Source organism: Mauremys reevesii, linkage group 12, assembly GCF_016161935.1.
Source record: "Mauremys reevesii isolate NIE-2019 linkage group 12, ASM1616193v1, whole genome shotgun sequence".
NCBI classification, from domain to species: domain Eukaryota; kingdom Metazoa; phylum Chordata; order Testudines; family Geoemydidae; genus Mauremys; species Mauremys reevesii.
The window spans coordinates 43305443-43327130 of record NC_052634.1 but is presented as its reverse complement, the minus strand read 5'-3'; the positions used below and the strand labels follow the sequence as shown (position 1 = coordinate 43327130).

General features: G+C 52.4%; 2 non-coding genes across 2 annotated transcripts; both read right to left on the bottom strand.

Moving 5' to 3' along the window:
- Positions 1–1982: 1982 nt before the first annotated feature.
- TRNAM-CAU lies at positions 1983–2055 on the bottom strand. Its single transcript has one exon. It is a non-coding gene; the product is annotated as a tRNA-Met (tRNA).
- A 3323-nt stretch (positions 2056–5378) lies between these two features.
- TRNAA-UGC lies at positions 5379–5450 on the bottom strand. The gene has a single exon. It is a non-coding gene; the product is annotated as a tRNA-Ala (tRNA).
- Between the last annotated feature and the right edge of the window lie 16238 nt (positions 5451–21688).

Genomic DNA, 21688 nt, shown 5'->3' with positions numbered 1-21688 from the left:
GACTGATAGGGGGGGAGTATTGAGCCTCCCTCCCTTAGGCCCTTCAGCATCCCTGGAGAACGACAACACCGCCCAAGTGACTTTGGGCCAGTAGGTCAACCAATAGGGCTGCCTCCTAGGCCAGGCTGCAGCCCAGCTTCAGGACTCAGAGGAAATGGAGCTCGCATCCCTACCTACAGGACTCCAGGCACGGCCAGGCTTCTGGATCAAACGTCCCCTCTTGTGCTCAAGTCACAACAGCTAGTGGGTAAAAGACAGGTTTTCATGGCCTTTGAGAAAGCAAGACAGAGCCTTGGAAGACCCAGCAGGGTTTGTGGCACAGGAATTGTCCTCAGATCCCACTGAGACTTCAGCTCAGATTGCAGGATTCAAAGTCCCGAGTGCTGCCCTTACACCATGGGACCAATAGGGAACCCCCAGACCTCTGCTGAGCTCTGGTGTGGATGACCCTGTGGGGGCAGCCCTGCCTTTGCTCACCAAGTTGTCATGCAGCAGTTTGCTGCAGCTCCCAGAGGCCTTTCTTAAACCAGACTGAGAGGCCAGTGGGCATGTGAGGCAGTTGCCCCTTCAGTCCCAGGCAGTACATGGCCCTTCCTAGGAAAGAACAAGTCCTGGGGAAAAAGGTCATGTCAAATAACATCTTGGAGAGATGCCTTCTTTCCTTTTGTGGGGAACTGTTCCCTTTTTACCTGACCAAGCACTTGAACCCTGGACCCTCAGATTAAAAGTCTGATGCGCTACCAACTGAGATAGCCAGGCTTATGCATAAAGGAAGCAAATTTCATGCAGAAGAGAAACTAGTCATGAAAATGAGGGCAGGAAACAATATAGAAAACCTGCTACTCTCGCTCTCTTAGCAGTCCTAGCCACAGCCTGCTCCTCCATCCGGTGCCTTGAGGTCTTATTCTTTTTTCAGTTAAATATCAAATCCAGGAGAAAACACGGTTATACAAAGCAAAACGAAATCACAAACAGAAATGTCATTAGAAATACAGAAATAAAAAAGGAAAATGCAATTCCCATCACTTTATCGTGTCGGGGCCATTCCTGTATCGAGAACACCCGCTAAGGTCCCTGTGTGCTTACAAGAAACCTGGAGGAACTCATACCACAGCCTGAACATGAAACTCAACTGCTCCCAGGTGCCGCAGTAAAACCCTTTCCCTGCTGTGACGTTGCACTCCATAGGATTTTATGAAAATATGCTAATGAGTGTGAATATAAAGTGACTGGACTATGCTTCATGCAAAAGTTCTCTTGTAAGGTATCATTACACAGCTTATAATCTACGGTGTGTGTTCATCCTATTTGTATGAACCGATCATTCTTGGATCTGAAACTAGAAATATGAACTATAACTCTGTGGTCCTGTTGTAATGATGCAAAGTGTGGGCCATTAATAGTGGTTTGGACTCTTGATGGCTCCCATTAACCAGGACAATTGACTGGAGATGGCTCTGTCCTGCACCATCTGTGAGTCAGGCCAGGAAGAATGAAGGCTTGGGGGTCTCACAGGACATGTGACCATGTCACCTGGTACAGGAATCCACCTTAAACCTGGGGCTCTTCCCCAAGAGAGAGACAAAGAATTCCTGCCTTGTACCAAAGCTGTACAAGGGGGTGGAACTGAACAAACATGGCTGCAGTCATGAGACATCCCCTAGCTACCACCTGAGCTGGAACACGGACTATACGAGGTGAAAAGATTGGGCCCAGACATTAAATAAGTCTAGTCTGCAAAATAAGCGTATTGGAAGATCTATGAGGGTGAGATTTTATCTGTATTGAGTTTCATACTGTATTAGGCTTGGACTTGCATGTTTTTGTTTTATTTTGCTCTGTGAAAAATACAAGGTCCATAGAGAAGGAAAAGAAAATGCCCTAGAAAAGTCTCTGTGTGTGAGATGGTCTAGAAACCACTCTCCTCTAGTTTATTTTCTCTGATTTCCTGTAGAAAATCTGAAGCAGGGAGCAGAAGCCATTGTCTTCTCTGAGGCTTGAACTCAGGACCTTCAGATTATGAGACTGACACCCTACCAACTGTGCTAAGAGGGCTTGGAAAAGTTTTAGGCTCAGTGTATATAGGACCCTCCTACAGCAGTGACTGGGGCAGGGAAGGAGCCAGAGATGTGCTGGAAGAAGCAGGGAGCTCTGGTGACCAGAGACTTTTCGTGGCAGCTTTCACAGCAGCAAAGAAATCAATTCAGGCTGCCAGTGAACAATCTACTGGAACTAATGGCAGCACAGGGTGGATGTTTCCAAGCTGTGCACCTACTTCCACCTTTTAGAACTTACTCTCCTTTTCCTAGTAGGGCACTTTCCATGGGAATTAAGCAAAGCAAGTTGGGGAAACTACACAGGTAATAGAAACCAGGGCTCCAAATAAGGCTTGAATTCATAACCCCAGCAGTAGCCCCCTCTGCGCTAACCAGTTGCACCAGTGCAGGTGCTTCTCAGGCCTTGGCTACACTTGCAAATTTGCAGCGCTGCAGCAGGGTGTGAAAACACACCCTCTCCAGCGCTGCAAATTGCGGCGCTGCAAAGCGCCAGTGTGGTCAAAGCCCCAGCGCTGGGAGCGCGGCTCCCAGCGCTGTCTGTTATTCCCCACAGGGAGGTGGAGTACGGACAGCGCTGGGAGAGCTCTCTCCCAGCGCTGGCACTTTGACTACACTTAGCGCTTCAAAGCGCTGCCGCGGTGTAAGTGTAGCCAAAGCCTTAGGCAAAGCTGGGAAGCAGGCAGTTATCAGTCTCTGTGATTCACACCTTTGCCTGGTAATTGAAAGGCTGATGCATCAAACCTAATTCAAGATGCGGCTTTTCAGCCATGAGACTCGAGGACATTTTGGCTATGGCTACACTTAAACTTCAAAGCGCTGCCGCGGCAGCGCTGGCCGCGGCAGCGCTTTGAAGCGCTAAGTGTAGTCAAAGCGCCAGCGCTGGGAGAAAACTCTCCCAGCGCTGTCCGTACTCCAGCTCCCTGTGGGGAATAACGGACAGCGCTGGGAGCGCGGCTCCCAGCGCTGGGGCTTTGATTACACTGGCGCTTTGTAGCGCCGCAATTTGCAGCGCTGCAGAGGGTGTGTTTTCACACCCTGCTGCAGCGCTGCAAATTTGTAAGTGTAGCCAAGCCCTTTGACAGAAAGAAAATCTCCTCTGTTTTGGTTTAGCCCCATTTGACTCCTTCTGCCCGTCTTCTCCCCCTCCCTCCAGTCTCTTTCCTTCCCCACTGGGGCCGTGCAGAGAGGAGCCCCACTCAGTCTCTGTCACAGAGTCTGTATCCCATAAAGGGAGGGAGGGGTTTCTCCAAAACATTGATAATGTGGGGGGAGGGGTGGGCATGGTTAGGGGGAGAAAGGATGGAGAATTAACAGTGGGGCCCAGAGAGATTCCCCCAGATTGGGGAGATCCCCTGCTGCCCCCCATCAGCCAGCTGTGGGAAGAACAACTTGGGATTGCTTGGGGAAGCCACCTTTAAAAACACAAGTGTAACATGCTAGTTACATTTTAATAAGACCAAAGCCTCCTCAATCCCAGGGTCACGATCACTGGAATGATTTTGCCTTGATATTTTACCAGCCGCAGACACAAAGCGAGTCAAATTACAGTTTCCGTTCGGAGTCAGTGCACACACAAGAATCCGGAGGCTTTTAATTCCTTAGGTTCTGCTGCCATTTCATTTCTGTCCTGTTCCAAGATTTATCATTGTGCAAAGCAACGTTAGGCCCTTGGGAGTGTCCCCCTCAGTGCTGCCTGCCACCCTTGGGCAATTTAAAAGGGCCCAGGGACCCCCGCCACCACCACCAGCAGCACAAGGGGGCTAAGGCAGTTTCCTGCCCGCTCTCACTCCATGTGGCACGTCACTCCCGGGAGCGGCTGGCACGTCCCTGGTGTGGGGGAGGTCTCCGTGCACTGCCCCGCCCTGAGTGCCAACTCTGCCAACTGTGGCAATGGGAGCTGCAAGGATGAAGTCTGCGGGCAGCCATGCACAGAGACACCCCTGGCCCTCCCGCTTAGGGGCTGCTGCCAGAGGAGGGTGCAGGTTGCTTTTGGGAGATGCCCGAGGTAAATGCTGCACCCATCACCCGCTCCTGCACCCCCAACCCCAACCCAGACCCCACACCTGCACCCAAACTCCCTCCAAGAGCCTGCCCCCCACACACCCTGCTGCAGCACAACCCCCTGACTGAGCCCAGGCCCTGCACCCAAACTCTCTCCCAGACTCCAAACCCTCTCCCTCCCACACCCAAACTCCCTCCCAGAGCCTTAGGCAGGTGTGGGGGGGTGGGGGTGGGGCAGGACTTGGTCCCATTCTGGGCACCACCAAAAATTGTACAAACCTGCCGCCCCTGTCCAGCCCAACCTTCTGCTGATGCACCTCAGCCCACACCCGTGCAGGGTTTGAAGCTTCCATTGCTTAAACTCCAGGACACTGAGGGATTTCAGCTCCCCTTTGCCCAGAGGGAACCTTCACCCCACTCCCAACCAGGTTCTTGTCCATGGGATCACTGTAGGGGGGCTGGGTCCCTCGGTGTATTTTCTCTCTCTGTGACAGGCCAGGGTGCAATAACTGGGGCATCTGAGCACCCAGGACCTTCTGTGGGGCTGCCATTCCCCTTCCCCTTCTGTGGTCTCATCAGTCATTGACTCCAGCCTCTTTTCTACCCATCGTCAGCATCATCCGAAGCAAACTGCACTCACCTCAAAAAGACAGAGAGTCCTGTGGCACCTTACAGACTAACAGACGTTTTGGAGCATGAGCTTTCATGGGTGAATCCCCACTTTGTCAGATGAATGTCATGGAAATTTCCAGGGGCATGTATAAATATGCAGGCAAGAATCAGTCTTCTAGCAGCTGAGGTGTGAGCATTAAGGGAGGAGGAATTGCTTTCGTAGTTGGCTAGCCGGGCACAGAATTCCCACTCCATTCATCTGACGAAGTGGGGATTCACCCACGAAAGCTTATGCTCCTGTACGTCTGTTAGTCCATAAGGTGCCACAGGACTCTGTCGCTTTTTACAGATCCAGACTAACACAGCTACCCCTCTGATACTCAAAAAGACAGTGTCCCCTGTTGGGTGTAAATCACTGACCTCTCTCCTCTCTGAGCACTGACTGCCCCTCTGTTTCCTTGCCTCTCAGTCTGTGCAGATGGGACCTTTCCCTCCAGTGCTGGAGGATTTGCCCTTCTCATCTACCCTTGTCCCAAGCAGCACAGCGGGTGGGAATCTTAAATGTACCAAGGTGACTTAGGAGCAGAACCCCACCCCCATGCAATTGGCACTTGCCCCTCACTGAGCAGGATTGAAACTGGTGCGGGGAGACTGGTGGGCCACATCCCCTCTGGGCATGAGCAAAGCACCAGGGTGAAAAAATGAACTTGGAGATGCTGGGGATTGAACCGAGGGCCGCATACATGCAAAGTATGTGCTCTACCACTGAGCTACATCCCCAGATGGTTTAGGTGGGCTATGGGTTACACTCAGAGCCCTCCTGTTTCCACTGCATCCAGTGACCTATAAGCCTCACGAGAAGCCCTTCCCCCTCTCTGAGGGCCAGACCTGCTCTCCTGGAGGTTACTTGCTCATAGGGGTCACTTTTCAGCAGGGCCAGATTCTATGTGTGGGGCAGAGAGAGTTTGTGCTCTGGACTCAGGGTGCAGAGATACACTCAGCCCTCTCCCCTGCATTGGGTGGGGGGTGCTGCCACCCCATGCTGCAAGGTCATGGTGGGGGACGCTGTGAGCAGCTCAACACCTCACCCTGGCGGCAGAAGTGGGGTGGGGAGCTCCAGGTGTTTCCACCTGCCTGTGAAGTCCAGCTTTCCCCAGCACATTCACTGCGGTGCAATTGGGTCACTGTTTCCATGGCTGAACAGCAAAGAATCACTCCCAGTTTCCCTTCTATCAGCAGCAGGATTAGCCTGTGTCAGTGATTAATGAGGTGGATCTTGTGGTAGATTGTTATTCATTCCCCACCTTGACAATTCACACAGTCCCTTTCCTACTCAAATCCCCAGCACCTCGGTGATCCTGGTAGCAGGGGTTGGGTCCTGAGATTTTCAGGGTCCTTTTTACCCTCCACCTGGAGTGAACTCAGCTTTCCCCCATCCCAGACAATCCATGAAATAACAACAAGGGCATAAAGAAAGAGGGGGAGGAAACATCTCACGGCCAGAGCTGGATGTGCCCAGGGTCCCCTGCTTGTACATTGTTTCCCTGGAATTTGGCCCCCTGCTTTGCACAAGGGACAGAGAAAGATCTTGCTGTTCCTGTGTCTGTGCAAGGAAAATTGTGCTTCCCTAGGAAAGAGAGGCGGGAAATGGCTCCATGATGGGACAATATCCTCAGGATTAAGACCTAAGGACTCAGGCTGAGAACTGATTCAACTCCACTCGTCTGGGATTTAAGAAATTGTCTTTCATGGAGCAGGGCCAGATCCAGCGTTTTTGCCGCCCCAAGCAGAGGGAAAAATAAAAAAGCTGCAAGTCCTCCCCTCCACACTGCTGCTGAAGCCTCCTCTTTCCATTGACCACCCCAGGGACCTGCTTGCTGCTCTGGTGCCTTGAGCCAGCCATGGAGACACTGGGAAGATGGGGGGGAATCAGGAGAATCCCATGGATTTGTTTACATTGCAAGTGAAGAATAACTGAAGCATTTCTGGTTTAAAGTCACTTTTCCCTGACTGGGAATTGAACCCATGTCTTGGCAGTAAAAGTGCCAAATCCTAACCACTAGACCACCAGGGAAGTGATGATGGTGCTGTTCTTCTTACTTATACTACACTTTCTTAGGCTACTTTCTAGCCACTTTCTGAAATTGTTCCATTGTCCATTCCCTGAGGGGCTAAGAGCAGAGAGTGCAGGAATCCCTGTGCTCAGGGTCACAACCTCAGCCCAACCCAAGCCACTGAAACAAGCACAAATGATGCTTCCTCCAGCAGGATCACAGAGACACACAAAAAAACCCATGAGGAACAATCCTCCTCTGCCTTCATTTAACCCATTGCAACCCTCTCAGCAGCCGACTCTTGCAGGAAGGACACTGATTTGATAGGAGCTCTGGCATAGAGACCAAGGGAGGGGTGTTGCTCCCCCTGGGTGTGAGCTGATCACATTCTGATTCCATGTAACGGGGCTCTGAGCTTTGCCATCTTGTGAGTTCTGAGTGCTGAGCCCCCCGGACCCTTCTGCTGGGAGCATGGGGATTGCACAACAGCTGCAAGCCCTTTTCCCGTCTCCTTGTCCTCCTCAGCTTCCCCAGACCTTCCCCACAAATGGTTGTATCAGATGATGGAGGGATCTAAGGACCTGCAGGTTTCCCTCACCCACCTTTTAAAGCAAACAGTGATTCCTTTCTCTGACACTCCTGGGCCAGGCTTCTTTTAAGTTTTTCCTCAGGGGACCTGATTCCCTTTGAAAATGTGTGTGGGGGGGGAACTGGCTTGTCTACCCCCTTTCTGGGAGCTGAGAAGCTTTTTCAGACTCTCCCCTACTAGATGAGTCCAACAGCACCTCCCCTTGGTGGGAGAATCCTAAATTCAACCCTCCCACCCTGGTTACTCTGACCAGCTGATGGGGACAGCATGCTAAATCAACCCCAGCTCTCTGGGCTAGAGAGCAGCATCTAACCAGCCTTGTGACAGGGCCGGTTTGCTCGCTGGAGACATAACAAACCAGGAAAGAAGGCAAATGTCAGACAGGGAACCTCAGCTCACAAATAAACACCCTTAGGCTCCTTCTACACTGCGACTGGGCAGTTGACTGACTTTAAATCTAGCTAGCTCAGTTGGTGGAGCATGATGGTCTTTCAGGGTGTGAAAAACTCCAAAACCAGTATAATGAAGCTGACCTAAGCCGTGGTTAGATAGTGCTAAATGAAATGATAGAATGTTCTTTCAATGTATCTATTACAGTGATGGAAATACCCTCCACTCACTGTAGCAGCTGTCTACTCCACAGCGCTAGAGCAGCATTTTAAGTGTAGCCAACCTCACAGTGAGACCAAATCTGCCTCTAGTTTGGCTCTGTGGACACTCAGGTACTACCAACATACTAATGCCTCCATAGTTGGCAGGATTCAAACCTGTGTGGGGAGAACCCAATGGATTTCTAGTCTATCACCTTAACCACTCAGCCACAAGTACTTAATGTACAGTTACTTAACTACACCATGATTCTGTTCTCACAGAATTGTCACTTCAAATGGCTCAGACCAGCTTCCCCAGCACACTCACGGCTGCATTAGTGTAAGTGTGTCCATGGCTGAACAGCAAGAGTTCCTGCCCATTTCCCTTCCAGCTGGAGCAGGATGAGAGTGTGTTTGTGGTTAATGACATTGCTATAGGTTGTTGTTCATTCTCCACACTGACAATTCAGACAGTCCCTTTCCTATTCGAATCTCCACCATATCATTCCAACAGCCGGGGTCAGGATTTCTCTGGGGCACTGAAATGTTTCAGGGGGCTGGTGTGTGAACTCAGCCTTGCATTCCATCCCTGATGTTTCATGGACTAACAGCAGCAGCAGAAAGAAAGAGCGGAGCCAATATCTCACTGTCAGAGGTGAAGGTGGCCACGTCCCCTCTGTCTGACCATCGCCATTGCAGGAGAGAAGGTTTCAATGGAATCGAATGCCCTGGCTCAGACAAGAGACACAGGGAGGTTTTGCTGTTCATGGATCTGTGCAAAGGAAATTGTGTCTCTGTGTGAAATTGAGGAGGGAAATGAAATGTTCACATGGTGGCCCAATGCCCTAACAAATGTGGGTGAAGGAGTCAGGCTGGAAAATGATTTTACAGGAGTTTGTATCAATTTATTGCCCTGATTAAAAGCTATGGCTAAAAGGCAGCCACTGTTGTTAATACTTGAACCTGTGTAGGGACACCCCAGTGGGCATCAAGTCTATTGCCTTCACCAGGGGCAGTCGATTATTTTATCAAGATCTAAATGTCTTGGTCAAGATATAGTCAATGTCTAGACTCCAGAGAAAATAATACACTGATGATAATAAGAAGAATTTAGAAATAATTTGCAGTCACTATGGGCATAACTATGATGATTGTCTCGTGTTTCACTCTTTATATCTGGCACCACCACTGCCTTTCCCTTTAGTCTTGTAGTTTACCAAGGGTAAAACTAAACATCTCTTCAGATACAAGGGAGTGTTTGTGTTCATTCCTGTTAACTACACAGGGGTTTCATGTAGGTGCTTTCAATCCTCTGGCTCTGCCCTGATAAGTAACATTTCAGGGTGTCACTGAACTGAAGGAGGGAGATAATTTTTTGACAGATTACGCTGCCTCTTAAAGGTGTTTGTCTGGCTGGCAGCCCTGGTTCCCAGGTCTCTCCTGAGGGAAGAAAGTTTCTGTGCAAAATACTAAAACTTTTAACAGAGAGGAGGGAAAGGCAATGGCCACATGATGGGGCCAGTATGTACCACAACATGGTTCTTTTATATGGGATGACTCTGAACATTGACTGATCTCCACTCCCTTGGATTTGAAGAGATGTTTAGTTGTGCACTTAGGAACCTAGAAGGCTGAAGCAATTTTATGGATGGTGACACTACGATTGAAGGGTTATTTAATGTTGTAGAAATTGTTAAAAACACTGAGCTTAAACTGGAACTGCCTGTTATTAAAAGCTGGTTTCCCCACGTCAGTTCCATAAGCTCTGCTAGAAACACCCTGGGTTCTCTCCTGCCTCGGTGGGAACTAGAGGGAATCGTCCCCTGCTGCCCTTGGCTCCAGGCTGGTTTTTCTGGGGAGGGGGCGTGGAATTGATTTGTTTGCTGTTGAGAAGGGAGCCAGGCCAGTTCTCAGGGAACGAGAACTCCCAGCATCTTCCCAGCCCAGCCCAGGCTGCTGCCCTGTCCCAGCCTCTGTTCCCCTGGGGGCCCTGCGTGTTTGACTCTAGAGCAGGCCGGGAGCAGCAGCTGAGGCAGAGGACAGCCTGGGCCGGGCAGATAAGAAGGAGTTTAGCAAGCAAAAAAGGTAAAATGGCAGTGGAGTATTACCTTGGACTCGACGGCTTTTCTCCATTGGTCTGTCTGCTCTGGGGCAGGGACAATAACACGTCCTGCTGCATTCGTTATTTCAAAGGGCGGTTTAGGATTTTCAGTCTCACACACGGTGCACAAAGCAGAACTCAAGCTTTGGCGTAAACTAAACGAGCTGCTCACAGATTCTGGCAGCCACAATGAGCATTTGGGTGAGAGCTCAGACCTGCCCCTGTCCCATAGGGAGGGTGTCATCTGTGTGGGGACTGGACCACTGACCTACCTGCTCCTAACTGCCAAACGTTCAGTAACTCTATTATCAGTGCCTGTGAGTGTTATTTAAACCATAAGAAAAACCACACTGGGCTAGACCAAAGGCCCAGCTAGCTCTGAATCTTGTCTTCTGACAGTAGCCAATGGCAGGTGCCCCAACAACCAGGCACCACTGGGAGTTGAACCCAGGATCTCCTGTTTACAGGACAAGTGTTTTAGCCAGCTAAGCCATGGTGCCTGTGGGTAGCTATAACACACTGTCTGCCCACACCTGACTCCCTGCCATCACCACTGGGGCCTGACAAGTGTTGCTCGTGTTTGGATTCTGTAAAGCAGAGGAGCAGGTGAAGTTTTACTCCTAAGGTGGGTGTGTGATTCTTTGCACAGGTCTATGCTGCAAAATTAGGTCGGTTTAACTACATTACTCAGGGGTGTAAAAAAATGTAACACCCCCCCCCCCAGCAATGCAATTCTATCAACCTAACCCATGTGTAGATAGCGCTGTGTCAACAGGAGGGCTTCTCCCATCAACAGAGCTTGGGGAGGGACTTGGTTAGTGAAGACCCAGAGAACAGGTGGCCCATGACTCTTGCATGTGGGGAGGCTGGGCATGAGCTCTGGAAGCTCCCTAGAAGTTAGTCCACCTCTTGCTTGCTCCTCTCCTCCCTCCTCCTTACCCGCTGCTCGTGCCTCTACACCCTCTGCCCCAAGGTCTGCCCACCACCCACACCTCTCTGCCCCTACTGTGACACCCATCCTGCCTGCCACCCACACCTCTCTGCCCCATCCGTGACACCCATCCTGCCTGCCACCCACACCTCTCTGCCCCTCCTGTGACACCCATCCTATCCACCACCCACATCTCTCTGCCCCTCCTGTGACACCCATCCTATCCACCACCCACACCTCTCTGCCCCTCCTGTGACACCCATCCTATCCACCACCCACACCTCTCTGCCCCTCCCCTGAGACCCGCCCTGCCCACCACCCACACCTCTCTGCCCCATCCGTGACACCCATCCTGCCTGCCACCCACACCTCTCTGTCCCCTCCCCTGCCCAGCCCAGCCCACCCCACCCCACCGCTTGCACCTCTCTGCTCCCCCCCTGAGACCTGCTGTGCCCACCTCTTTCTTCATGCTGCTGTTGTTATTCCATGAATCATCAAGGATGGAATAAAAAGTTGAGTTTACTCCAGGGTGAGAAAAGAAAAGAGCCACCAACCCCCTGGCAAAGCTCAGTGCCCCAGAGAAAACCTGCCCCCTGCTATCGCAATCACTGATGTGCTGGGGATATGGCGGGAAAGGGACTGTCTGAATTAAGGCAGCCCCAGAGGATGGGGGGAGCTGGGGGGGAGCACTGGGGGCTGGCAGGGAAGTGACTCTGCACAAGCGGCCCCTCCTCAGCCCATCTCTGCCCCCCTGTGTCTGTGGCTCCCAGCGCTGCTGGCCCCACCGACAACTTCCCTTTCCCCCCCCCGGCTCTGGCTCCCCTCAGGAGCGGCCGATCCAGCTCCAGGAGCACACGGGCCCCCTGGGAACGGGACAGGGGTCAAGTGTCCCAGCCAGAGGGGGAAGGGAGCAGCCCAGGAGTTCTCAGACGGGGGGTTACAGCCCCTCGTGGGGGGGGGGGTGAGGTTATTATGTGGGGGTCACAAACCGCCCAGCTCTGCAGGCAGCAGCAGTGAGGGTGGCAATGGAGCAAAGTCTGCTGTGAAAAGTGATATTGACAAATGTCTTCACACCCCCAGTATTAAACAGGAACTATTTAAAAACCCTTTTCTGCTTATAACAATAATTCAATCGACGTGTGTTCTAGGCTGAATTTAAAAGTGGGGAGAAAAGTTAAACTCATTTGAAAGAATTAGGTTATAAATTAAGCATTTCAAATAACATTAAATATGAAAAAATGTGTTTTGAATTGATGTTGGAGGGTCGCACTCGGCACCTTGCTTTGTGCAAGGGGTCACCAGTGCCAAAAGTTTGAGCCCCACTGGGTTACACAGGGAAAGAGCAAAGAGAGACCCTGAAACAGGCCTGCAGGGGAAATCCCCGGGGAGAGGGGTTCCCAGCTCACACATCTTCCCCGCTCCAGTTCCTGCCCCATCCCTGGGCTGTACCTCCAGTGCCGAGGCCATCACAGATCCCCCTCTCTGCCCAGGGGGCTTGCACAGGTAGTTCCTTCTGCCAGGCCTCTGCCTCACTGAATAATTGTATAAATTCACTGGTGCTCCTCCCCTCCCCCCTGCTTCTTCCTGTGACCCTTCTGCCAGTTGGAGGTGGCAGCAACATGGGCCAGGTTCAATATCTTGGGGATCCTTTTTAACAACACAACACAGAACCCGCTCGAGCCCCCACCCAGTAACCTGTGACAATCCCACACCACCCCTGGGTGTCTCTAGGGGCAATACTTCCCCTGGCCAGCACCGAGTCTGAGGCCGTGTCTACACTACCAATGCCAACAAGGGGTTCCACTCAACAACGATTCACAGCAGTGCGGCCCGACACACGGTCATTTTCATCCTCTGAGTCAGGAAACCCACAAAAGCCTCTTCTTTTGTACTGGGGCAGGCAAAAATAAGGTGACACTAAATTATTCTGATTGCTAAAAGCAGGTTTAGGGGGTTGTGTATTTTTGAAAAACAAAATCAGTACTGATCCTTCTAACTAGCAGCATGAGATAAAGAAAAGAACCTGGACAAACCTTGTCAGTAACGGCTAATGTCCTAAATGGGAAATCAACAGCGGTTTGTAGCTGGGGGAGCGAACAGTCTGAATGTGTATGACCCAACCCCAGCCCCCACCCCCACATAGCGGTAGGGCTTGGCACTTTCTCTGTGCATTGGTGTGGTGGCTGAGTGGTTAACCAAGCAGTGACAATCCAAGCAGGTTCCCTGAGTCAGTTCTGCACCAAAAAAAAATAAAAAATTCTGTGCACAATATTTTAGAATTCTGCAAATTTTATTTGCCAATAAATAAATGTGGAGGCTCCAGCATGACAGTGGGGAGCAGAGGCTCCTGGATGCCCAGAGGTGGGATATCACCCTGCAGCCCCCTCTCTTCTCCAGGAAAACAGACTCTGTGGTGAGGCTGCACCTCTCTGCTGCCTACTCCAGGAGCCCCCAAAAGACTCCCCAGAACTGCTCATGAGGGGTGCATGACCACTCCTGTGGCTTCCCTATCAGAAAGTCAGATCAGCTGGCCCCGGGCGATTTGAAAGGGCCTGGGGGCTCCTGCCACTACTACCGGCAGCACCGTGGGGCTAAAGCGGATTCCTGCCCACCCTCGCTCTGCACGGCGCACCAGTCCCAGAACCCCATTGCACGTCCCTGCGGGGTGTGTCTCTCACACGCTGCCCCTGCCCCAAGCACCAACTCTGCCATTGGAACTGCAGCAATGGGAGCTGCAGAGGTGGTGCCTGTGGGCAGTGGCCCCAGGAGATTCCCCCCGGCCTCCTCCATGTAGAAGTTGCTGCCAGATGTGGGTGCGGGTCACTTTCAGGAGCTTCCCAAGATAAGGTGCCACACCCCAACACTCTGCCCCAGCCCAGATCCTGCACACACCCGAACTCCCTCCCTGAGTCTGCCACTGCCCCCCCTGCACCCCAACCCCTGCCCCAGCCCAGAGCCTGCACCTCATGCACCCAAATTCCCTCCCAGAGCATGCACCCCTCCTGCATCCAAACTGCCTCCCCTGCCCTGCCCATCCCAGAACCGGCACCTCATGTTCCCAAACTCCCTCCCAGAGCCTTAGGCAGAGATGGGGGGGGGGGGGGGAGAGGGGAAGGGGCAGGACTTGGACCCGTTCTGGGCATCACCAAAAGTTATATAAACCTGGCAACCCTGAGCTGGAGCCCTAGTCACTGCCCATCTCTCGCCCTCCAGGAGGGGACTCTGTGGGGCAGGGCGCTGCCGGGGCTTTCTTCCTTCCTTTAATCACCGTGGAAGGGTGAACAGGGAGAGAATTTGTTCTTCTTTTCTGAACACACGCAGGCAGCTGGAGTATTTCCAGAGCTGTAATAAAACCCAAACTAGCAGAGGATGGTTTCGATTCGTCGACCTCTGGGTTATGGGCCCAGCACGCTCCCGCTGCGCCACTCTGCTATGGGGGGGAGGGGGGGCTTCCTGCAGGATGTATTCCCAGCGCAGCTCCCGAGCTGTGCCCTGGCGAGCTGTGCCCAGGGGATTTAGACGCTTTAGCGGCAGGTGATTGACAGGCGCTGGGTCCCACCCCCAGCGCTGAACTGACCCGCGCTCGCTGCTTTCTCCGCCGGGGGCTCCTTGGTCCGATGGTTCAGCAGCACCAGCCCCGCCCCCGCTTTTCCCCGGGAGACCCGGCCCTCTCCTGCCCCCTCCGGGCTGAGGCGGGTCCCGCGTCCCCGCGGGTCCCAACCCCCCTGCGAGGGGCCCGGGGGCGGGGCCAGGCCCGGGGAGGAGCCGCCCCTTCCTGCCCCCCCGGCCCGGCCCCCGCCCCTGTGTGCGGCAGCGGGGCCATGGCCGGGGCCGGGAGCGCAGCGCGGGGCTGCTCCAGCCCTGCAGCCCGCGGGGCAGCGCGGTGGGGCCGGGGGCAGCGCGGGGCGGGGGCCGGGGGCGGGGACACGCGTGGGGCGGACACGCTCCTGCCGGGAGGGGCCGGGCCCGGCTGCCTGGTTCGCCCCCTGCCCGGGGGGGTCCCCGCGCTCCCCGCGGCCGGAGCGGGGCTGCCCGGGGCTGCGGGGGGCGAGTGGCCCGGGCGGGGCGGAGCCCGGGAGCTGCAGGAGGCCGGAGCGCGGCTCGGCTGCAGAGCTCAGAGCCCAGGCTGGGCCCGGGGGGTGGGATCTGGGGTGTCAGAGCCGGACTGTGGGGGGAGCGGCTGGGGATGGGGACTGTGGGGCTGCTGGGAGTGTGGGGTGTGGCGGGGGGGGTCAGGGCTGGGGACTGTGGGGAGTTGGGAGTTTGGGGTGTGCTGGGGGGTCAGGGTTGGGGGATGTTTGGGGGGCTCCATGTTCAGATCTGGCCCTGCGGGGGCTTTGGAGGCTGGCACTGGGGAAAGTGGGGGACTGTCTGAAGTTGGCTGCTTGGGATGTGGGTGAGGCCCCGGGGAGCCGGGGGTTGGGCTGCACCCCTGTCCCTGCAGCCTGGGGCCCTGCGTTTCCTTTGGAAAAGCTGCTCCCTGTTTCACCAGCTCCTCTCAGTCTGAGTCCCAGGGACCCTGCACAGGCGTCTGCCGGGCAAGACGGGCCCTGAAATCTGGCAGCTGGGAGGTTTGCAGCAGTTTCTAACCCTCCTCCTGCTTCTTCCAGGAGGCACCACAAAGCATCTGCCCCCCCTGGGAAAAGAGAGAGAAGCAGCCAAAGCCGAGGAGGAGCAGCAGAGCGAGGAGCTGTTGGTAGGTGCCCAGAGCCCCCCGCCACTGAGGTTTGCCTGGCACAAGAATGACCTGGTGAGTGCAGGGCCCACCCTGCCAGCCTCAGCCAGGGACCCATCCCCGCTGGAGCCCAGGGAGCCTGCAGGGTCAGACACGGGGGTAACGTGATGCCCTTAGGACGCAGGAGGCTGCTGGGCAGGAGAGGGTCAGTCTGTGTTAGCCCAGAGCCCCTGCCCACGGGCTGTCTGGATGTCACAGTGACCAGGGATCTTTTCTAGCTCCTGCGGGGGATGGGGAGGAAGGAGATGAAATGTGGGCTGCAGAGATGGAGGCTTTGGCTCAGTGCACGTTGATGAGGTTTCGGGGAGAAGTGTCCCTCCTGTAGGTGATGTACAGCTCACCCCGGCCCTGATCCCGCCTCCCTTCCTGGGATAAATGAACTTCCCATCACACACCGCAAGAGATCTCGTGTTCTGGTAAATAACTCTGCCACCCGCCCCCAGGCGCATTTATGATTTTCCCCTGTTCCCGAGCAGGTGAATTTCAGTGTTGATAAATGCAAAATAATGCACGTTGGAAAAGATAATACCAAATGGACATAAAATGATGGGGTCTAAATTAGCTGTTACCACTCAAGAAAGAGATTTTGGAGTCACTGTGGATAGTTCTCTGGAAACATCCATGCAATGTGCAGCAGCAGTCAAAAAAGCAAACAGAATGTGGGGAATCATTAGGAAAGGGATAGACAATAAAACAGAAAATATCATATTGCCTGTATATACATCCATGGTATGTCCACACCTTGAATACTGCCTGCAGATCTGGTCACCCCATCTCAAAAAAAAAAAAAACCAAAAAACAAAAAACCATTGGAATTGGAAAAGGTTCAGAGAAGGCCAACAAAAATGATGAAGGGTGCGGAACAGCTTCCGTATGAGGAGAGATGAATAAGACTGAGGCTATGGCTACACGCCGCAGCTTTTAGCAACACGGCTGTGCCGCTACAGCCGTGCCGCTAACAGGCGCACAGAGTAGCTGCTGTTTGTTGGCAGGAGAGATGTGCCAGTGTAGACAAAGCCTGAGACTGTTCAGCTTGGACAAGAGACTACTTGGGGGGAAGGGGGGAGGATATGGTAGAGGTCTATAAAATCGTGACTTGTGTGGTGAAAGTAAATCAGGAAGTGTTATTTACTCCTCATAACACAAGAACTAGGGGTCACCCAGTGAAATGAATAGGCAGCAGGTTTAAAACAAACAAAAGGAAGTATTTCTTCACACAGCACATAGTCAACCTGTGGAACTCCTTGCCAGAGGATGTTGTGAAGGCCAAGACACTAACAGGGTTCTAAAAAGAACTAGATACGTTCATGGAGGACAGGTCCATTAGTGGCTATTAGCCAGGGTGGGCAGGGATGGTGTCCCTAGCCTCTGTTTGCCAGAAGCTGGGAATGGGCAACAGGGGATGGATCACTTGATCCATGGGACACCTGGCATTGGCCCCTGTCGGTAGACAGGACACTGGGCTAGATGGGCCTTTGGTCTGACCCAGTCTGGCCGTTCTTATGTTCTATGTTCCCCTGTTACTGAGCCGCCCTCTCCCTGTTGCAGAAACAGACGGCAGCCGAGAGGCAGAAGATCGTCTGGGAGTGGCAGGAGCTGCGAGGGTTTCTGGAGGAGCAGGAGCAGCGGCTGCTGGCCCGGCTGGAGGAGCTAGAGAGAGCCATTGTCCAGAGAAGGGATGAGGGCATCTGCAGCCTGTCCTGGGAGATTTCCCTGCTCAGCGAGAGGGGAGGAGAGAAGGGGCAGCAGCCGCTGAGCCAACCCCTGCAGGTCAGGCTGTCATTGCAGTGATCATACGCAGCGTTTCTATAGGCACTTCTGAGCCCTAGACCCCAAAGCACTTTGCAGAGTGGGGTCAGGGGCATTATCCCTCTGGGACAAATGGGGAAAGTGAGGCAGAGGGAGGGGCAGAGCCCTGCCCAAGGTCACCCAGTGGGTCTGGCAGCGGCGCCAGGGGTGGGCCCTGGGAGTCCTGGATGCTGCAGCCCCAAGACCTTCTCTCCTGGAAATGTCTCTCTGCATTTGCTCTTGGAGGGTGAAATCCCCTCCCCCACCATGCTGAGGTCCCGAGCCAGGCCCAAGGCCCCTCACACTGCAGGTTAATGGGTTTAGTGGGGCCAGGGGCCTTCTGGGTCTCTCAGCCCTGGGGGGAATTTGATTCTCAATGCAGAGAAATATCTTCTGCCTGTAAAGTGCCCGGGGAGAAGATTCCCGCAGTGGGACCTGCCCGCAGGGATTGCTGGGACTGCGTAGGGGAAAGTCCCTGGGGGGGGGGGGGGAGCAGCTGCTCTGGGAATGTAAACCTGAAATTCCCCTACTGCCCGAGGCCTCAGTGGTGACCCCTGCAGAGCAGGAGGCCTCCCCACCCAGGGACACTGCCCCTGACGGCCTCCTCTTTCTCCCCCTCTTTAGGGTGCTGGGAGCACTGGGGGCAGGTAAGTCCTGGGCTCTATTTCCCTCCCCCTCATGGGTCGTTAGGTTTGATAACTGCGCTGAATAGGAAGCTACCCCCTGCCCTGGGAGCGTGTGATTCTGGCTCCCCTAGTGGCTGACTCAGGTAGGAGACGAGCCGGTTACTGTCTGATCGCTAAGGAGGTCACAGCAGGGCTGCTAGACCCAGGGCCGATGGGACGGACCAGGCCTGTCTCCTGGACTGATGTGGCCGCGTCACGTATTCCGAGGGTGCAGAATCTCAGCTTTCACATTTGTTAAAGTGAGTTGCTGGCCCTCAGCACCTCCCCAGTGTAAACGGAGACAGCGTTGCCTTGCTGGGGCTGCCAGCAGCCTGAAGCCGTAGCTCTGAGAGCGTGAACTCTCCTGTCCCCTGTTAATGTCATCGGGGTGTCAACTGAAATAACAACACTTTGATGTCAACATTGAATGTTCCCTGGTGATCACCTGAGCAGGTGGATCAGGGAGAGGGCGGGAGTGAAACCTTTGCAGGGTGGGAATAGGGGGTTGCTGTAGGGAAGGAAGAACAGAGGAGAGACACAACAACAAGGAAGCAAGAGAGAAATGGAGAAAGGAGGGTGGGAAAGGCAGTAAAACACAGGGAAGAACCAGCAGGGCCCTACAGGGTGTCCGGGAAGGGGCTGTTTTCCTCCTGAGTGACACTGAGTGTGACAGACAAAGACTTGGCAAAATACTAAGAACTAAAATTTTATTTCTGATGCGAAGGGCAGATTCTCCCCTTGTTCCTCGTACGTGGGTGTCCCATGGGGAGCAGTGGGTGTTCTGCTGTGAATGGAACAGGGCACAGAGTCCTAACCTGATGCCCGGGCCACTGGCCGTAACGGACAGGGCAATGTGGCCCCCTCTGCGAATGAGCTGGACACCCCAGGGTTACTGCTTCAGCTGAAGGGTTCGGGGGATTTGGTGTTTAAGGGGCCAGGCTCATTCCCTGCTGGAGCCCTGAGCTCTGTCTGTGGCCACTGTCAGCATGTAGGACCTGCCCACTCTTTGGTCTGTGTCTCCTCCCTTCCACATGATCCCCGTGCTGGTGCCCCTTGTTCCTGCAGTAACCCAGCGTAGGGGGTGGCTCTGCCCCCCACAGAACCAGTGTGTCCCTGAGAAAGCCCCTGAACAATGTCTCCGTTCCCTGCTCTAGTGTCTCCCCACTTCCCGTCTCTCTGGGGAGCACAGGGCTGAGGTGACTCACCATGACAACGACCATCTCAGGCTGCAAAGCTCAGATCCAGGTTTCCTGGAGTTTGGGGGTTGCTGGGCTCAAGGTCTGGGGCTCAGGCCTTTTTCTCACCCCTCCTTTCCCCAGCAGGGAGGATGGGACGTTTCGGAAGCCAGAGCCGTCGTTTGTGGAGCTGGAGAAGAGACTCAGTGATTTCTCTCTGCAAAGTGCCATGCTGCAGGAGGTGCTGCTGGGATTCAAAGGTAATTGGAGTCTGCGGGTGGCGTCTCCTCTGGTTAGAGCGACCCTCGCCCTGGGGAGGAGTCGGGGACTCTAGTGATGTCACTGATCCTGGGCTCCATCTCACAGCCCAGCTCAGCGAGTCGCCCTTCCCCATGGAGCAGCCCTGTGGGGCTGGCTCTGTCTGCAGCGGCTGCGTTATCGGCCTCTGATCTCTGTCACCATCTCGTAGTTAACAGCAGTTCCATTAATAAGCAATGGGGATTTCTCCATGAATGCGAGGGACTGAATTCTCACCTCTCCCATCTTCTCCTTCCCTTAGAGACACTGCGACGGGGGCTGGGGAGCGACACAGGTACGTGTCTGTCTCTGACTGGCCATGGAGAGATTTCAGACCAATAACGATGTTAACGACAGGGGATCACAGCCTCCAGCACCTGGAAGCTGTGTAACAATGGGATGGGATGTTACTTTGTTCTTGCACCACTATATTTTCAACTGACTTGTCTCTTAAATATTTTAGCTCATCAATGTCACGTAAGCTTTTAAAGCGTTTTGCAGGTTTTTTAGTACTCATTAATTGTTTTTCCTTTACTTTCTTTAATTATTGCATTTTTTACTGACTACATTAATTTTAAGAATTTTTTTGCCCTTTTAATTGCAGTAATATTAATAGTGTTTTAATTAAGTTTGCGTAGTCTGATTTTAAAGCTTTTTTTAAAAAGACCACTAAGGTCTTTGACAACTTTTCCTATGTTTGAGTGCCTGCTTGATACTTTTTTTAAAAAAAATACAAAGGCTGAGTATAGTTAGTTTTTTAAAAAATATAGACTTTTTTTGTTGTGACTCTAAATTGGTAATGTAGTCACATTTTTAACTTATTATTATTTTAGTGCACTATTTACCTCTTGTGACACAGGTTGTAGCTGATTTTTACACTTTAAATAAATAAAACAGCTATTAGCATCTAATTTGGTTAAAACAGCAATTCTATCTATATCTATCTATCTATCCATCATATATATATATATATAATTTTTTTTTTTGCATAACCTGCACTTCTTTAAGAATGCAATGTTTGTTTGGTTCTTTTAATTAACTTTTTGCTCTAAACTTTTTTTTATGCTTACATTATGCCTTAAATTAATTTATATTTCTTGGAATGATTTTATTCATTTAATATAGAATCTTAATTTTTTTTCTCCCCATACATTCCTAGCCATCCCGATGATGATTAATTTCTGGGAAACATCCTCAGCAGAATTATTTGAAGGTGTTGCACCAGACAGTAAAGGCACCGAGGCAGTGGCTTGTGGGAAAGAGGGTAAGTTTCATTACTAATCCTGCTCTTAAAAAGAGGGGTCTTTTTAGAAAACTAGTTTAACGTACAAGCACTGAGAGACTTTAAGAAAGTCACTAATCATGGGAGCAATGGGTCTCTTTGGAACATATTTTAACTGACAAGCCCTTAGAGCCTTTCTGAGAAACAGGACAGAACTATGGTCAAAATGAAGTGCAAATTAATGAACGTGCATCATGAGGAGAAAGAGGAGGGAACACAAATTAAAATATAATGAAAACAAAGCCTCTCAGAAAGGAAACATATCAGTTTAGTAGCAGTGTTGCCATGTCAGGGGCGAGGTGGGAGATGATTTTCTCTCTCCTCCCCCTCCCCCCCCATCTCTTTTTAAAAGTCCCAAAAGGAATAAAAGTAGGTGGCATAGTTAATTTTTTATTATTTTGTTTACTAATTAAATCCATGTCCCTAAGGCCAAATTTGGCCTAGGTAACTTTGTTGCCACGTTTTCTTGTTTACCAAGCACAGAGCTTAGTACTGGCCCTGAACGACATTATTAGCCCCCTTTTGTTTGGACTAATTTAATTTTCTGTCGTTGGTCGTCTTGCACCTGTGCATGGCCTTCATGGTTGAAAAGAATTTAGCCTGCTTTTCAACAACTTGTTGCTATAGGGTATTGAAAGATCTTATGAACTTTTGTCTTCTTTTTACAGTGAAGTAAGGCAGAGAGTTCAAAACGTGGGTGTTACTGGAATTAACAGTTCCCAGGGTTGGTCCATGTATGTCATTGCACTGGGCTCATTCACACCATGTAGCACTCTCTTCCCATGCGTAGTCAATGCCGATACAAAACAAT